The sequence below is a fragment of the Pelodiscus sinensis genome, chromosome 1 (assembly GCF_052426305.1).
Source record: "Pelodiscus sinensis isolate ZL-2025 chromosome 1, ASM5242630v1, whole genome shotgun sequence".
In the NCBI taxonomy this organism is placed as follows: Eukaryota; Metazoa; Chordata; order Testudines; family Trionychidae; genus Pelodiscus; species Pelodiscus sinensis.
In genome coordinates, this window is record NC_143052.1 from 129,980,043 (window position 1) to 129,995,693 (window position 15,651).

At 44.0% G+C, this 15,651-nt stretch overlaps 1 protein-coding gene across 2 annotated transcripts in view; it reads right to left on the reverse strand.

Annotated features, from left to right (window-relative positions):
- LRP6 (LDL receptor related protein 6) overlaps nucleotides 1-15,651 on the reverse strand; it is a 200,777-nt gene that overhangs the window by 58,969 nt on the left and 126,157 nt on the right. The window lies entirely within an intron of this gene.

Sequence of the window (15,651 nt, forward strand, 5' to 3'; positions counted from 1 at the left end):
TTTTCTCCTTCCTCCTTGTGACACCCTTTTAGATATTTGAAAACCGCTATCATGTCCCCCCTTAATCTTCTTTTTTCCAAACTAAACAAGCCCAGTTCATGAAGCCTTGCTTCATAGGTCATGTTCTCTAGACCTTTAATCATTCTTGTCGCTCTTCTCTGTACCCTTTCCAATTTCTCCACATCTTTCTTGAAATGTGGCGCCCAGAACTGGACACAGTACTCCAGCTGAGGCCTAACTAGTGCAGAGTAGAGCGGCAGAATGACTTCACGAGTTTTGCTTACAACACACCTGTTGATATAACCTAGAATCATATTTGCTTTTTTTGCAGCAGCATCACACTGTTGACTCATATTCAACTTGTGGTCCACTATGACCCCTAGATCCCTTTCCGCCATGCTCCTTCCTAGACAGTCGCTTCCCATCTTGTATGTATGGAACTGATTGTTCCTTCCTAAGTGGAGCACTTTGCATTTCTCTTTATTAAACTTCATCCTGTTTACCTCTGACCATTTCTCTAACTTGCTAAGGTCATTTTGAATTATGTCCCTATCCTCCAAAGAAGTTGCAACCCCACCCAGTTTGGTATCATCTGCAAACTTAATAAGAGTACTCTCTATCCCAATATCTACATCATTGATGAAGATATTGAACAGTACGGGTCCCAAAACAGACCCTTGAGGAACTCCACTTGTTATCCCTTTCCAGCAGGATTTAGAACCGTTAACAACTCTCTGACTACGGTTATCCAGCCAATTATGCACCCACCTTATCGTGGCCCTATCTAAGTTATATTTGCCTAGTTTATCAATAAGAATATCATGCGAGACCGTATCAAATGCCTTACTAAAGTCTAGGTATATGACATCCACCGCTTCTCCCTTATCCACAAGCCTCGTTATCCTATCAAAGAAAGCTATCAGATTAGTTTGGCATGACTTGTTCTTCACAAACCCATGCTGGCTATTCCCTATCACTTTATTACCTTCCAAGTGTTTGCATATGATTTCCTTAATTACCTGCTCCATTATCTTCCCTGGGACAGACGTTAAACTGACCGGTCTGTAGTTTCCTGGGTTGTTCTTATTCCCCTTTTTATAGATGGGCACAATATTTGCCCTTTTCCAGTCTTCTGGAATCTCCCCTGTCTGCCATGATTTTTCAGAGATCATAGCTAAAGGCTCAGATACCTCCTCTATCAGCTCCTTGAGTATCCTGGGATGCATTTCATCAGGACCTGGTGACTTGCTGACATCTAACTTTCCTAAGTGATTTTTAACTTGTTCTTTGTGTATCCTATCTTCTAAACTTACCCTCTCTCTGCTTGTATTCACTACGTTAGGCACACCTCCAGACTTCTCGGTGAAGACCGAAACAAAGAAGTCATTGAGCATCTCCGCCATTTCCAAGTTTCCTGTTACTGCTTCTCCCTCCTCACTGAGCAGTGGGCCTACCCTGTCCTTGGTCTTCCTCTTGCTTCTAATGTATTTATAAAAGGTCTTCTTGTTTCCCTTTATGCCTGTAGCTAGTTTGATCTCATTTTGTGCCTTTGCCTTTCTAATCTTGCCCCTGCATTCCCGTGTTGCTTGCCTATATTCATCCTTGGTTATTTGTCCTAGTTTCCATTTTTTATAGGACTCCTTTTTTATTTTGAGATCATGCAAGATCTCCTTGTTAAGCCAAGCTGGTCTTTTGCCGTATTTTCTATCTTTCCTACACAGCGGAATTGTTTGCTTTTGGGCCCTTAACAACGTCCCTTTGAAATACTTCCAACTCTCCTCAGTTGTTTTTCCCTTCAGTCTTGCTTCCCATGGGACCTTACCTACAAGTTCTCTGAGCTTATCAAAATCTGCCTTCCTGAAATCGATTACCTCAATTGTGCTGGTCTCCCTTCTACCTTTCCTTAAGATCATGAACTCTATTATTTCATGATCACTGTCCCCCATACTGTCTTCTACTTTCAAGTTCTCAACTAGTTCCTCCCTATTTGTTAAAATCAAATCCAGAACAGCTTCTCCTCTGGTAGCTTTTTCAACCTTCTGAAACAGAAAGTTGTCTCCAATGCAGTCCAGAAACTTATTGGATAGCCTGTGCCCCGCTGTGTTAGTTTCCCAACATATGTCTGGATAGTTGAAGTCCCCCATCACCACCAAATCTTGGGCTTTGGATAGTTTTGTTAATTGTTTAAAAAAGGCCTCATCCACCTCTTCCACCTGGCTAGGTGGCCTGTAGTAGACTCCTAGCATGACATCACCCTCATTTTTTACCCCTTTTAGCTTAACACAGAGGCTCTCTACACAGCTATCGCCTACGTTCATCTCCACTTCAGTCCAAGTGTGTACATTTTTAATATACAAGGCAACCCCTCCTCCCTTTTTTCCCTGTCTGTCCTTCCTGAGCAAGCCGTACCCTTCCATACCAACATTCCAATCGTGCGTCCCATCCCACCAGGTTTCTGTAATACCAATGATATCATAGTTGTATTTATTTGTTAGGAATTCCAGTTCTTCCTAGGATATTGTATCTCAGGATACAATAGTGGTGTCAGAGACAGTGTCATAGGAACAGCTAGCAAAAGATTCCTGTAAATATCCACTGTAAACTTACAAGAAGCTCACTTAAGCTTTAAATGGTAAAGCTATGCTACAAAATCAGCAAGCAACAGTCTACTTGCCTCCATGAAAGGAAGGTGGGGGAAAGGAGCAGGGAGGAAATGATAAAAGAAACCATAAACCAGCCTTTCATGACTTTCTGGTTTGCAGGGTAGTACAAGGAGATTATTTACCTGCAACTGGAGGTTTTTTGACATGTGGGATCCATGTCTTCATTCCAGGCTGGGTTATGCATGTGCACCATGCACAGAGAGTCAGAGAATCCACAAGTTGTGCCAGTTGGGTCTTCATACATGGCCTGTCTCGCTGCATGTGCTGATGGAAGCAATAAAATTCTTTTTCTACTGTGAATCAGGGAGGATGGGTATTGGAATGCAGCTAGGGACCACACCTCTCAAAGAACCTCTAGTTACAGGCAAGTACCCACCCCTCTTCCTCGAGTGACTGTCCCTACTGTAGTCCACTGTGGAGGTTGACAAGTAGCCCTAAGTAGGGGGAGGGTTTTGTGAGGATGAGGATGAGGATGGTATGGGTGAATGAAGAATTGCCATACCAAAGCACACATCATCAGCTGAGTCCTGTACTAGGGGGCAATGTCTGGTAATTGTGTGGCGGGAGCTCCATGTGGTCAGTTTACAGATATCCAGGAGGGGAACATGGTTGCTTAAGCTTTAGTGCAGGGAGCTCTCCATTGGAGAGGGAGGTTCAAGGGCTGATAGAGGAGAATGCAGCCAGTGAACCATTTGGAAATTCTCTGGATGGAAATGACATATCCTCTGACTCTTTCTACACTAGCGACAAATAATCTTGGTGACTTCCTGATTGGTTTTGTTCTCTTCAGATAAAAGACATCCTGGAGACATATACAATTTTGGGACGAATATATGTAAGTGAATGGATTGGTTACGGTGAAATTCCATTATTACTTTAGAGATAAATTTGTGGTATAAGTTTAAAGAAACTATCTTTATGGAACACAGGATATGAAAGGTCTGCCATTATTGCTCTGAGTTCGCTGACCCTCCTCGCTGATATATTACAAGAAAGGTGACTTTAATGAAGGTTTGAACCTGGGATTTCTGGAGCCTCTACAGCTTGAGCTATAAAGCCAGCTGGCACTCAGCTTAGGCTATACAGCTCACTCATTCTTATCTCTTGCTGTACGTGGTCTATGTGCCACTACATGGCACAGCGAACCACACCCACTAGGTGTGTGGGTTACAGAGGGACATGACCCAAGTAGCTAAAGGCTTAAAGAGGGCACTTATCAGTATCGGAAGAACAAGATTCAAGTCCAGTTGGGGTGCAATCTTTTGAGGAGGTGGGAAAGTTCTTATCAGGCCTTTCCGGAAGTTGGAACCGACTGGCTAGTGGGGGAGTAAAAATAGAGTAGTCCTTGGTAGGCTAATGGAATGTCCTGATCGCTGTCAAGTAGACCTCAGAGAGAGAGAGAGAGAGAGAGAGAGAGAGAGCTGATGTCTTTAAAGTCAGGATATGGTCTAGGATGAATGGAACATCCAGAGTTTCTGGTAGAACACCTCTTTGTTGTGCCTAGAATGAGAAGTGTTTCCATTTAGCTGGGTTACATTTCTTAGTCAAGTCCTTCCTGCTACTGGGGAGGATGTCTCACAGGACTGAGGTGAATGTAAATTCTAGGGATGATGCCCATCCAAATACCATGTCCTGAGGTGGAACGGTCATGGACTGGGATGTCTGATCTTGCTAGTGTACTGGATCTGGAGCTTGGGAAATACTGGAAAAGTAACTGAAAGACCAAAACAACATGCACAGGAGGTTGAGGAACCAGAACAGTCTGGAGTATAAAGGGGCAATAAGTTTGACTGTTGCCCTGTCCTCCTGGATCTTGTGTAGTATTCATGGCAGAAGTGTAGGTGGAGGGAAGGCACAGCTGAGCTGCTCTGATCAGGAAAGGGGGACAGAATCATTCTGCAAGTGGTAATCTAGGGCACCTCTGAAGCAATAAGGTTGTGCACTACTTGTTGTCCTGGGAAGCCAATCTCTCTCTTGTTGGGGAGTCTGTGGGTTCCTTCTGTATCACCAGAAGTTGGGCTGCAGATAGGGTGACCTTGATGTACCAGTTCCAGAGACTGCCTTCTTCAGAATACAGGAAGACAGATCTTGCTTCTGAACAGCTGGTGGGTCCTTCTAGGTACCTGTGCCCCTGGCCGAGGGCAGAGACTTCACACCTAGGGGATAAATATTGACTTGAAGAGGATGATGGTGTTGACGGAGCATGGTCTACTCTAAAGCTTTTGTTTTCTGGGCTGTGTCTTGCCTTTGGGACTTATGGACTAAGCCAGTGGATTTGCTTACAGGTTCACGTGATTTCTTTAAAATGGACTTAGAGGAAGACTTATTCCCACGCTTGAGTGAGCTTCCTAACTTCCCATCTATGCCTTGCTGTGAGGTCTGTGGGGGTGGGTTGCCCAGCATTGGAGTCAGACTTTGCAGGAGGAGGCACTCTACTTGCTGATTCAAGCCAATGTATGAAAGATTCCAACTGGGGTCTCATTGCCTTCTCCATGAGATATCTGCCAAGATAAAATGCCCACCCTTCTCAGGTACTGCTGGTAAAAAGACTGGCAAATCCTTCACCAAGATGTGATATGAGCTTCTCCCAGGCAGCACTGATAGTCAGAATTGATGGGGAAGGACCGTGAACACTAGGTGAAGTTTGAAGCCCAGAGTTCTGGGCATAGCCTGGTATCCAGAGTACGAAGTTTTACCCTGTAGCTTAATCTAACTGTAAGACACTAAGCCCATGTCTAAACTACAGAGAAGGTCAACACGGCTTCCTTATATGTGTACTCCACTGTGGGATTCCAAATTGGATTATTCGGCCAAACTGATAACCAAGTCGTCTGAATCCCTGGTTAAAAAACTTATCTTCTAATATGAACTAGTGTCTCCAGTGGTTTGTGTTGCTTTAACCACAGTGTGGTGTGGGTTTCACATTCTGAGGCCATTCTAAATACTTCAGACCACAGTGAGAATACAGACTACAACAGGAAACAGATGTGGCTTAACCACAAACACTACCTTTACTGAAAGAGCAACCAGTTCAACAGAAAGCGGGGATGGGTGGGGGAGGGGAGGAGGGAACCACACAAGAAATTCAAATTGTCTTCTCTCTGGGAAAAGGTTGAACAAAACAGTATCAGTGCAGAACTCCAAAAAACAAACAAAACAATCTGCTACCATATTTTAAGATGCTGGTAACTGAACACAATGTGAATAATATATTCAATGTAATATCTCATAGTATTGTATCCACCTGAAACAAAATAACTGCAGAATTCTGCACCAGAGCAATTTGTTCAGTCTCTCAATTTCTGCCAAATATTCTAGATTTAATTAATTTCTAAATACCAACAACCAAGTGATACAAGTGGGCAGATGCAAAGACATTCTACTTCCAGCAGCACTTGCTGACATTTCACTGGTAGTCTCAATCTAATCAAAACACTGTGGCTGTTTCATCAGTAAGGGTGTGTCTAAACTACACCCCTCTGCCGACAGAGGGATGTAGATTAGGCACATCGCTATTGCAAATGAAGTGGGGATTTAAATATCCCACGCTTCACATGAATAGAAATGGCTGCCGCTTTTTGCCGACGCGGCACTTTGCCGACATAAAGCAGCAGTCTAGACAGGGATTGGTCGACAAGGAAAGCCTTTTCCAACTGATCCCTTATGCCTCGTGCAACAAGGTTTACAAAATCGGTTGGAAAAGGCTTTCCTTGTCGACCGATACCCATCTAGACTGCCACTTTTTGCCGGCAAAGTGCCGCTGCGGCAATAAGCAGCGGCCATTTGTATTCATATGAAGTGCGGGATATTTAAATCCCTGCTTCATTTGCAATAGCGATGTGCCTAATCCACATCCCTCTGTTCAAACACACCCTAAATTTCTATTCAGTTCCCATCAAAACAGGAGGAAAGGCTGGCGAATTATTACGATGGTCAACTAATAGAGTTATGTGGAGGAGGGGAGGCATCTTAGTGCTGTCACCCGTTAGCATTGTTTCAAGACATGACCAACATATTCTTGGTGTTTGGTTCAGTTTGCCTGATTTTGGGAGGCTTTTAATTATTTCTGAAGAAAGGGCAATGATTTTAATGCTATGTATTGTGATCACTTCATGAAATTTAAAAAAAAAAAAGAGAGAGTCTTCTTGTTGCTGTAAGAAGAACACCTTTAAAAATAAAAAGAATAAGAAATCCCAATAACCTTTCATATCACATTGTTCCTCAAAAATGCTCTCCCACACAAAAAAGCAAAACCAACCCCCCCCCCCATTCTAAATAACTGATATGCTACACACGCCTCCGCAAACATTGACGCTATCACAGACAGCATACTGAGCTGGACATATCGCTGGTCTGACCCAATATAACCATTCTTAAACTCATACCTGGCCAGGTTTGTATGGCCTTAAACTCAATTTGATGTATACAGTGTAGTTCTATCTGTGTCGGTCCCAGGATATTAGAGACACCATGGGGGTGAGGTAATGTCTTTTATTGGGCCACCTTCCAAAGATATTACCTCACTCCCTTGTAGTAAATCAACTTGAAGGCATTTCAGAGCATGATAATTTTGTAATGCTACATCTGATAAATTCCAAAATGTCAGGGAATGTTCTAAGAATCAATGGGCACAACCCTGTTGATTTGGGTGAAATTCAGAAGAGAGGAAAAGAAAACCAGGGGGGACACAAAGCCCCTGGCATCTGGTTAGCAAACTGACTAACTCCAACCACCTCTGTAATTGTCTATAGATCAAAGAACCAGTAGATGGCAGCCATTACCACTTTCCAGAGTAACACACCCATCTCAGCTCTGCCCTTCCTCTCAACACAGTTTATAATGTCGATACCCACACAGACAGAATATAAATAAAAATAGTGGCAGTAAGGGGGGAAATGGGAGCCAACAAAGAGCTCCTAGCATGGAGGGGAAATTGGGGAACCCTGGTATAGTGGAGAAAATGACATGGAGAGCATACAGAGCCCATGCCATAGGGAGGATGGGGGCATCAGAAAAATAGAGGGGTGCAAGGAAGGTGGCACACCAGGAGTTCATGGGGAGTGACTGAAAGAATCCAAAGAGCCTCCGTTGTGTAAATGTGCCCATTTTACATAAACTACAAAGTGTGCCTCTCTAATTCACAGAGATTTTCATTGTTGAGGGAGGTATAAGTTGGTATAATATGGGGTGTATACATGTATATTAGGGATATAAGAGTGTAGTCGACTAAACGATTAACCAATAAGCAGGAGCTTATCAGTTAGTGCTCTGGATTAGACACATCTACCCCTCCCCTGCTGCAGCTCTGCATTTTTAAGTGACTGAGGAGCCGGCACACGATGCTGGCTCAATCCCAGCTTGCGCCCGGTCCCATTTGTAGGGGACCAGGGAACTGGTATGTGCCAGGTCCCAACACACACACACACCCTCCCCCACTGCAGCGCTACAATATTAAGGAGTTCCTTAATATTGCAGAGCTGTAGTGGGAGGTTATGCTGGGACCTGGCGTGAGTCGGGACTGAGCCAGAGTCCTTGCATGCTGGCTCCCTAGTCCCTTAATATTGCAGAGCCGCAGTAGGGGGATATGCTGGGACCTGGCACAAGCCAGGACTAGTGCTTTCACTGCTATCCCTTACCGATTAATTGTGTAGTCGATAAAAATGTTGTTGACTATACAATTAATGAATTACCCACTTCTTAACATTCCCAATGTAGATAAAAAATAGCATGCAAAACTAATATATTTATGTGTGTGGTGTAACGTAAAGGTGGCAAATTTGTAATAATTCTATTGACAATCTAATATTGTTCTTCCCATGTTAGGTGTTGAGAGAAACCATAAGTTCTGCAAACAGAAACACCTCAAATGAATAACAAGGATATTAGCAAAAAAACCCAGATCTTTTCTACATTTTCTTTTCTATTACCAAAGACAAACATTCTGTTCTGTTACTGCAGATATTGCATCAACTCACCCATTTCCCATCAGACAGCTTTTCCCAATGTATCAATTAAGCAATGCCTCAGATCCAGCACCTGTAACACCCCCATTACTATTTGGTGATAAATTCTGATTTCAGAAACAATAGATTGTGTTATTGCTGGGAGTGACTCAGACCAGGTACCCAAGTAAAGGGGGTAGAGGAAAAGGGAAACAGCTTTTGCATACAAATAGCCTGACAACCAACAATGACATCATCTAGGGCAGGGGTAAGGAACTTGTTTTGGGTCGGGGGCTACTGACCCACAGAAAAAATCAGTCAAGTGAGAAGCAAAAAAACGCCCAAACAAACAAAACCTCACTCACAGGACCCACATCTGAGAAAAAGCAAGACACTCCCCACATTTCTCTTCCACACCAGAACCTGGCAGGGGCTAGAGGGGACCCTGAGCCTTGGAGGCCAGATCTAGGCAAGCCAGGGACTGCGTCCTCTCCCCGGGCCTGAGGTTCCCCATAGGGATGTAAGCTTATCAGATAGTTGAGCAGTCACTCGATTAGTTGTTCTTCCCCCCCCTCCCCCCGACACACAACTTTGCTGCCTTTATCAGAGAAAGGCAGCAAGGGGGGAGCAGGAGCTAGTGCTGTGGGGAGCTGGGTTGGGGAGCTGGCTTAAAAGCAAGTTTTCCCCAGCACCATCTACGCAGGGGGGCAGGGGAGGCAGAGGCATACCTACTGCTGCGCCTCTCTCTTTGAAATGTACAAGAGCAGCTTGCAGCTCTTGTACATTTCAGATGGAGAGGCAGGGCAGGATAGCGAGTGCCCCCTTTATCGCGATGGAAATTCCATCGACTACTCAATTAGTTGACTAATCAAAATTTAACATCTCTGGTTCTCAGTCCCTGATCTCGGTAATCTCAGTAATACAAAACAAACAACATTTGGCAGTAAAGAATAAGACAATTACAGTTGAAATGAAGGATGAACAGGGTTGTAAGCACAATCTAAAACATGCCAGCAAGTGTTTACATGTAGATTTGTTTTGTAACTATAATTTGTAAGTCTGTATATACAAATTAGTTTAAAACAGACAAATAAGGATCCCTAGTAATAGAAGAGAAATGTCATCCATACTTTTGTATAATACGGCAGACTGACATCTAAGGAGGAATTGTATTGCATGGGCCTAAACGGTACAGGAAAAATAAATTAGGTTTAGAGGTGAAAGAGAATAACCGCATCTTAGAAATTTTATGAAAACATCACACTTGAGTGGAGGGGACCGTAAAGTATGAGCACAAATCCCAATTCAATATGAATTTGGAATATGAATATTCTACGAGGCTTATATTATGATATTTCAGAGAAGGAAGAATATATTCGGTATGCACGATTGAGAGTGATCAGAGAGCCAATTTAAAGCTAATAAGGCAATAAAAATGGCTGACTTCAACTACCCTCACATACATTGGTCTGGACTCAATATATAGTCATGCTCATATAGGTAAATCAAGTGTTAGGAAGTTTAAAGAATAGGGAAAAATAATGAAAAAAAATACTATAATCCCATTCATTACTTAACTAAATGTAAAACCTGTCCAGGAATAAATTTACTTTTGTTCAGGTCAACCTATCTCAACAATAATGTAGGAACATCAGAAAGAGTTCAGAATCACAGACAAATTTTTCACATGAAGAAAGTATGAAAGATTAGAGTGTGGCATCTTACAGGGTAGAGGAAGAGTAATTATTCCAAAATTTTTCATTAGAACAGTTTTAACATTTTTCTTAAAAGAATCAAGTACCAGCCTTTGCTGAAGACTGGATAATGACCACAGGTCTAAACTAATATTTCACTTCCTAATTACTAAGAATAAATAGAAGTAGTATACAGGGCAGAGTAGTGGGATCTCATGTTCCAATCAGTTATACAGGTGCATGTCTATTAAAGGCAGTAGATATGATGCATAGGTAGGTCTCACTGAGGCTATAACTAACAGAAAGTGGGGTTGCGGCCTGCTCAACACCTTTATTATTGGTGATAATGCAGGAGAGGGAAAGAACTTAGTCTGATTTTTAGAGCCCAAGCATAGTCTACAAGAATGACACCTAGGAAAAATCTTTTACAAATCAGTATCACAAAGCCTTTTGCTGTCTCAAAAAACATTTTTTTTGTTTTGTTTTTAAAACAATAAAATGGTAGTATGTCTAAAAAGTCAGGATGATGACAATCATGTTCTTGCAGAGTGGGCCTACCAACAAGGAAGAAGGACATTTTCACAATCTTTTTATTGCTGATGGTATTTTAAAGCACCTACTACCTACATGTGAGTATGTAAATCAAAATGAAGACAATCATAGGGATGGACTACCACTCAAGATTTCTTTGAGCACTAACCAACAAAAGATATTTAAAGTGTTCCACCATATTTTACATTTATTCTATATCCAGGTTATCATATACAACAAAATCTAACATTTAATGTTCTTGCATTTAGGAAACAAAATTTGTATTTTAACTTTATTTCCTCTTTTGGGGTTTTATTTTAAAACACTTAATCCCACAAAAGTGACCCACCTGCACTTAACAGCACTGTGTTAAAAACATAATTTATTTTTTAAATACAGGCAGTCCCCGGGTTACGTACAAGATAGGGACTATAGGTTCGTTCTTAAGTTGGATTTGTATGTAAGTCAGAACTGGCTCCAGATTCAGCTGCTGCTGCTGAAACTGACCAGGGGCTGACTACAGGAAGCTGGAGGCAGAATTGCTCTGCCCCCAGCTTCCTGGAATCAGCCACTGATCAGTTTCAACAGCGGCTGAATCTCAAGCCTGGGACAGAACAGCTGGGCTGCCAGGTAGGTCCCTGCAGGACCAACCCGGCAGCACCCCAGCTGCTCTACTCCAGGGTCCACAACAAAAGCCTGGTCTGCTGTGGGGTGGAGGGGGCGCGGAGACGGTCCCCAGCAGACCAGAGGCACCGGGAGCAAAGCGGCAGCGGGGTGCCGCGCCTCTGAGGCTATGCCAGAGCAAAGCCTCAGAGGCGCGGGACCCCTCCACCTCCCCGGCTTTGCTCCAGGTGTCCCTGGTCTGCTGGAGACGGTCCCCAGCAGACCAGAGGCACCGGGAGCAAAGCCTCAGAGGTGGGGAGCAAAGCCTCAGAGGCCAGAGCAAAGCCTCAGAGGCGTGGGACCCCTCCGCCTCCCCGGCTTTGCTCCAGGTGTCCCTGGTCTGCTGCAGACGGTCCCCAGCAGACCAGAGGCACCGGGAGCAAAGCCTCAGAGGTGGGGAGCAAAGCCTCAGAGGCCAGAGCAAAGCCTCAGAGGCGTGGGACCCCTCCGCCTCCCCGGCTTTGCTCCAGGTGTCCCTGGTCTGCTGGAGACGGTCCCCAGCAGATCAGGGGCACCCCGAGCAGCTTTTCTCGCCCCGGAGGTCGAGGTGGTGGGACCGCTGCGCTCTGGGCGGTCTCGCTGCCTGCGAGCTCCGGGGCGAGAAAGCCCCGTTCATAAGTAGGATCCGCGTAACTCGGGGACTGCCTGTAATCCATTATTCTGGAAGTCAGCCGACCTGGTGTGTTGTTTGGGGCAAGTCATTAACCTCTCCATATCCGAGTTTCCTTCACCAATAAAATGGACATAACATGCCATTTTTCTTCCTCACAGTCTGTATTGTGACACTTAATCGTTCACGGTCTGAAAAAGTCAATGAGAACCAATGATGGGGTTTATAACACCTCTCATTAAGACTAAAGAGGTAAAGGAGCAATGCTGGGCCAAGAACACCCTGCCCATACAGCTATGCAGTATGTTCCAAATGGAGGGCCAGCCTACAATGGGCATCTGGAAGTCAAGCTGGAGAGCCTGAAGGAGAGGCTGCCTGCAGGAAGGAAGCCAGATAATACCTTTTGGTATTTGATAGAGGAATTTAGAGAGGAAAGTCTGAGCAGGAAGCCAGGCATCTGACCTCTTTTTCTTTCCCCTTCTCCCTGACAAGGGGGAATAAACGGACACTGAAAGTATGTTTACACTGCACTAAGACACCTGAATTGGCCTCTGTCAGCTGACTCTACTGGGGTTTGGAGCTAAGGGGATGTTTAATTGCAGCAAAGATGTTGGGATTTGGACCGGAACCCATGCTATAGGACCCTGCCAGGTGACAGAGTCCCAGAGACAGGGCTGCAGACCAAGTCTGAAACTCTGCACTCCAATTCCATAGCCCTTTAATCCATGCCCAGCTGACTTGGGCATGGAGCAGTCATGGATGTCTAACTGCAATCTAAACATATATTACAAAAACTTGACTACATGAATCACTGAGTCTATTTGAACCACTTTCTGCGAGGAGGGAAGCAGGCTGCTCTGACTATGCCCCAAATTGGAGAGAGGGGTAGAAATGGCTGAGGGAGGCTGGTATGGGCTGCCAGCTAAAGGGGATGGGAAACACCCTGCACCTCTGGTACCTTTGGGCCAGGACTCAGTAGAGTGGGAGGGTCTGAGTTCCCCTACCCTTCCCTCTGCCATAATCCAACTGGGGGGCAATACAGAGTGGAACATTAACTTGGCCACCAGATGCCCTGACAAAGCTGCCACCCTTGGAGATCACTGAGCTTCAGCCCACCTACTAGTCTTGCTGGCCATTAAGTGACCCCGCTACAGAGCCTCACAAGAAGAGCTCCTCACCTGCGTAGGTTATATCAACAGTATTGAGCTTACGGCATCCCCATTTTAAAATATGGAATATCTACACAGTCGGAACAGTCCCTCAAATGAGAATGAGCTTTGAGGCCCTTCTTCAGAAAAAAAAATACATAAGCATGTGCTTAGAGCTCTTTGCTGAATCAAGTCCAAAGAGCAGCCACTGTACATACCTCATTTGCACAATATAGCAGGGCCAGAATTAAGAGGCAAAGCCGTTTCGGATGTATGCTTCAACTGCATTAATTTCTAATACCTACAAGAGCTATTGGTTCCTTCTAAATGTAACTATGCAAAAACATGTATGTTCAACTTGGCTGGGAACTGACTGCTCCTACCTCTCAATTTTCACTGTTTTATTAAAAAGTGGGGATTGAAGAAAAGCAATCGAGCCTGTCTATACATCTATATTTCACAATATACAGACTAACGCCATGAGACAAAGAAGGTCTCAATTATTTTCTAAATGCTTGGAAAACAAAATTTCCTTATTAGGATACTGATGAAATAGACGGTTTTGTCATCAGAGGAAAATGTAGCCTTACAATTTCAGGATTAGAATACAGAATGGAGCATTCTCCAGATGCCAAGCTTTTAATTCTCTGGTCATACACAATAAGGTCTTCTCTGTTCAAGACCTTTGTACCTCCCCCCCCCCAAAAAAAAAACTTAATAGCTTCCATTTTCTGTTGCCCAAAGAAGCTGTATTCTGAAAGCTTGGGTGTACTTATGCTGAAAAGAAGCAAGATATAAAAGACTCCTCATTAATCATCAGTGTTAGGGAAAGTAATACTAGGCATGATAAATAGAGTTGGGCACACAGAAACACTGACTTAGAACTGCCTCTGAAAAACATTAGATAATGGTTACAGCTGTATGGGAAGCACACAGTCCTTGCTCATAGCCTACCACAGTAGGTGTATGTCTGTGTCCTCACTGGATTTGAAGAAGAATGGAAAAGAGGATGGATAAAGGATAGCTGAAACAAAAACACACTGAAAAATTGAAAGGAAACCAGTTGTATCAATGTGCTTCCTATAAACACAAAGAGATAGACAGACACACACTATTCTAATTCAGGTTTTGCTGGCCATTTTAAATCCAGCCTATGTCTTAAAACAGATAGCATACGTGTCCAGAAGACGAATATTCACCTGAGCAGGAAAACATAGAACTGATTCAACAGAGCAGATCATACATTTTTAACCTCATAGCACGGCAGGAAAATGCTTTAAACCTGTCGCAAGTCAATGAGAAATCTTCCCCACTGGTAAGCACAATAGCAGCCATCCATTTCAATAGAAGTTTATCAGCAGTGAAACCTGACCGAGATAAATGACGAAGCTTTTGAGCCGCAGCCTGCTTCTGCCTGCTGCAGGCTGCCAGATAAAATGGGAACAAAAGCTCCCTGCTGCACCCCCTACCAGTCTCCATTAACCCCTGCTGATGTTTTATTATCGTCTGGGGGCTCCAGAACTGCGTAGCATGAATCAATGCATAAAAATAAATAATAAAGCAAATATGTGGCACAAACAAACCAGAAATCTGGCTTGCAAAGGACACTGACTTCTTTAGTGATGCAATAAGATTACTATTTGAGTAATGTCACTCACTGAAAACAAAAAATGCAACCACTATTTAATGATTCTGCATGGAAAAGCTGCTTGTATACAATAACGAATAAGCACACAGAAATATCTTTTTGTTGTTGTCCATACACACATTCACAAGGTCATTATCAAGCCAGGAGAAGGCTCAGTTTTCTTGACTGCTAGTTCCAAGTTCTATCACTACAGCATGCATAAGGCCCTTCCTTTTCTGGTTTAATTTTTTAAGGAACGGGCATTTATCAGTATTTATTCTACATTTTTTATGTGAGTGAAAAATAATTAAAAATAAAAAATTAAGGGCAATGGATACATAGGGCAGCAGCATCACATTTTTTCAAAAGGCAAAAAAAACCAGGACACTTGCAAGCATCCCGTTCCTTCTGTGGCTCTGTCCCCTTGCTGCTCTTCTTCCCAAATACCCACCCTATGCCCCTTTCCTTTTCCTGAGGTCCTACCCCTGGCTTGGCTAGAAGTTAGAGCCTGGTAGTGGTAAGAGCTACCTAGGGAGTCCAGGCTGCTATGGGGTGAGTACCTCAGATCCTCCCTCTTCCCTGAGCCAGGGAGTGGGGGCATGGAAGCAACAACTGGCTCCGCCCGTGTCTCAGCGTCTCTAGGGAAGGTAAAGCATCTGGGATTCCAGAGCTCCTCACAACAGCCCAGTCTCCTTGAGCAGTTCTTACCACTGCCCACCATGCCTAGCTCCACCCAGAGCCTCGGGGGCGGGGGGTGGGGGGAGAAGAAGCAG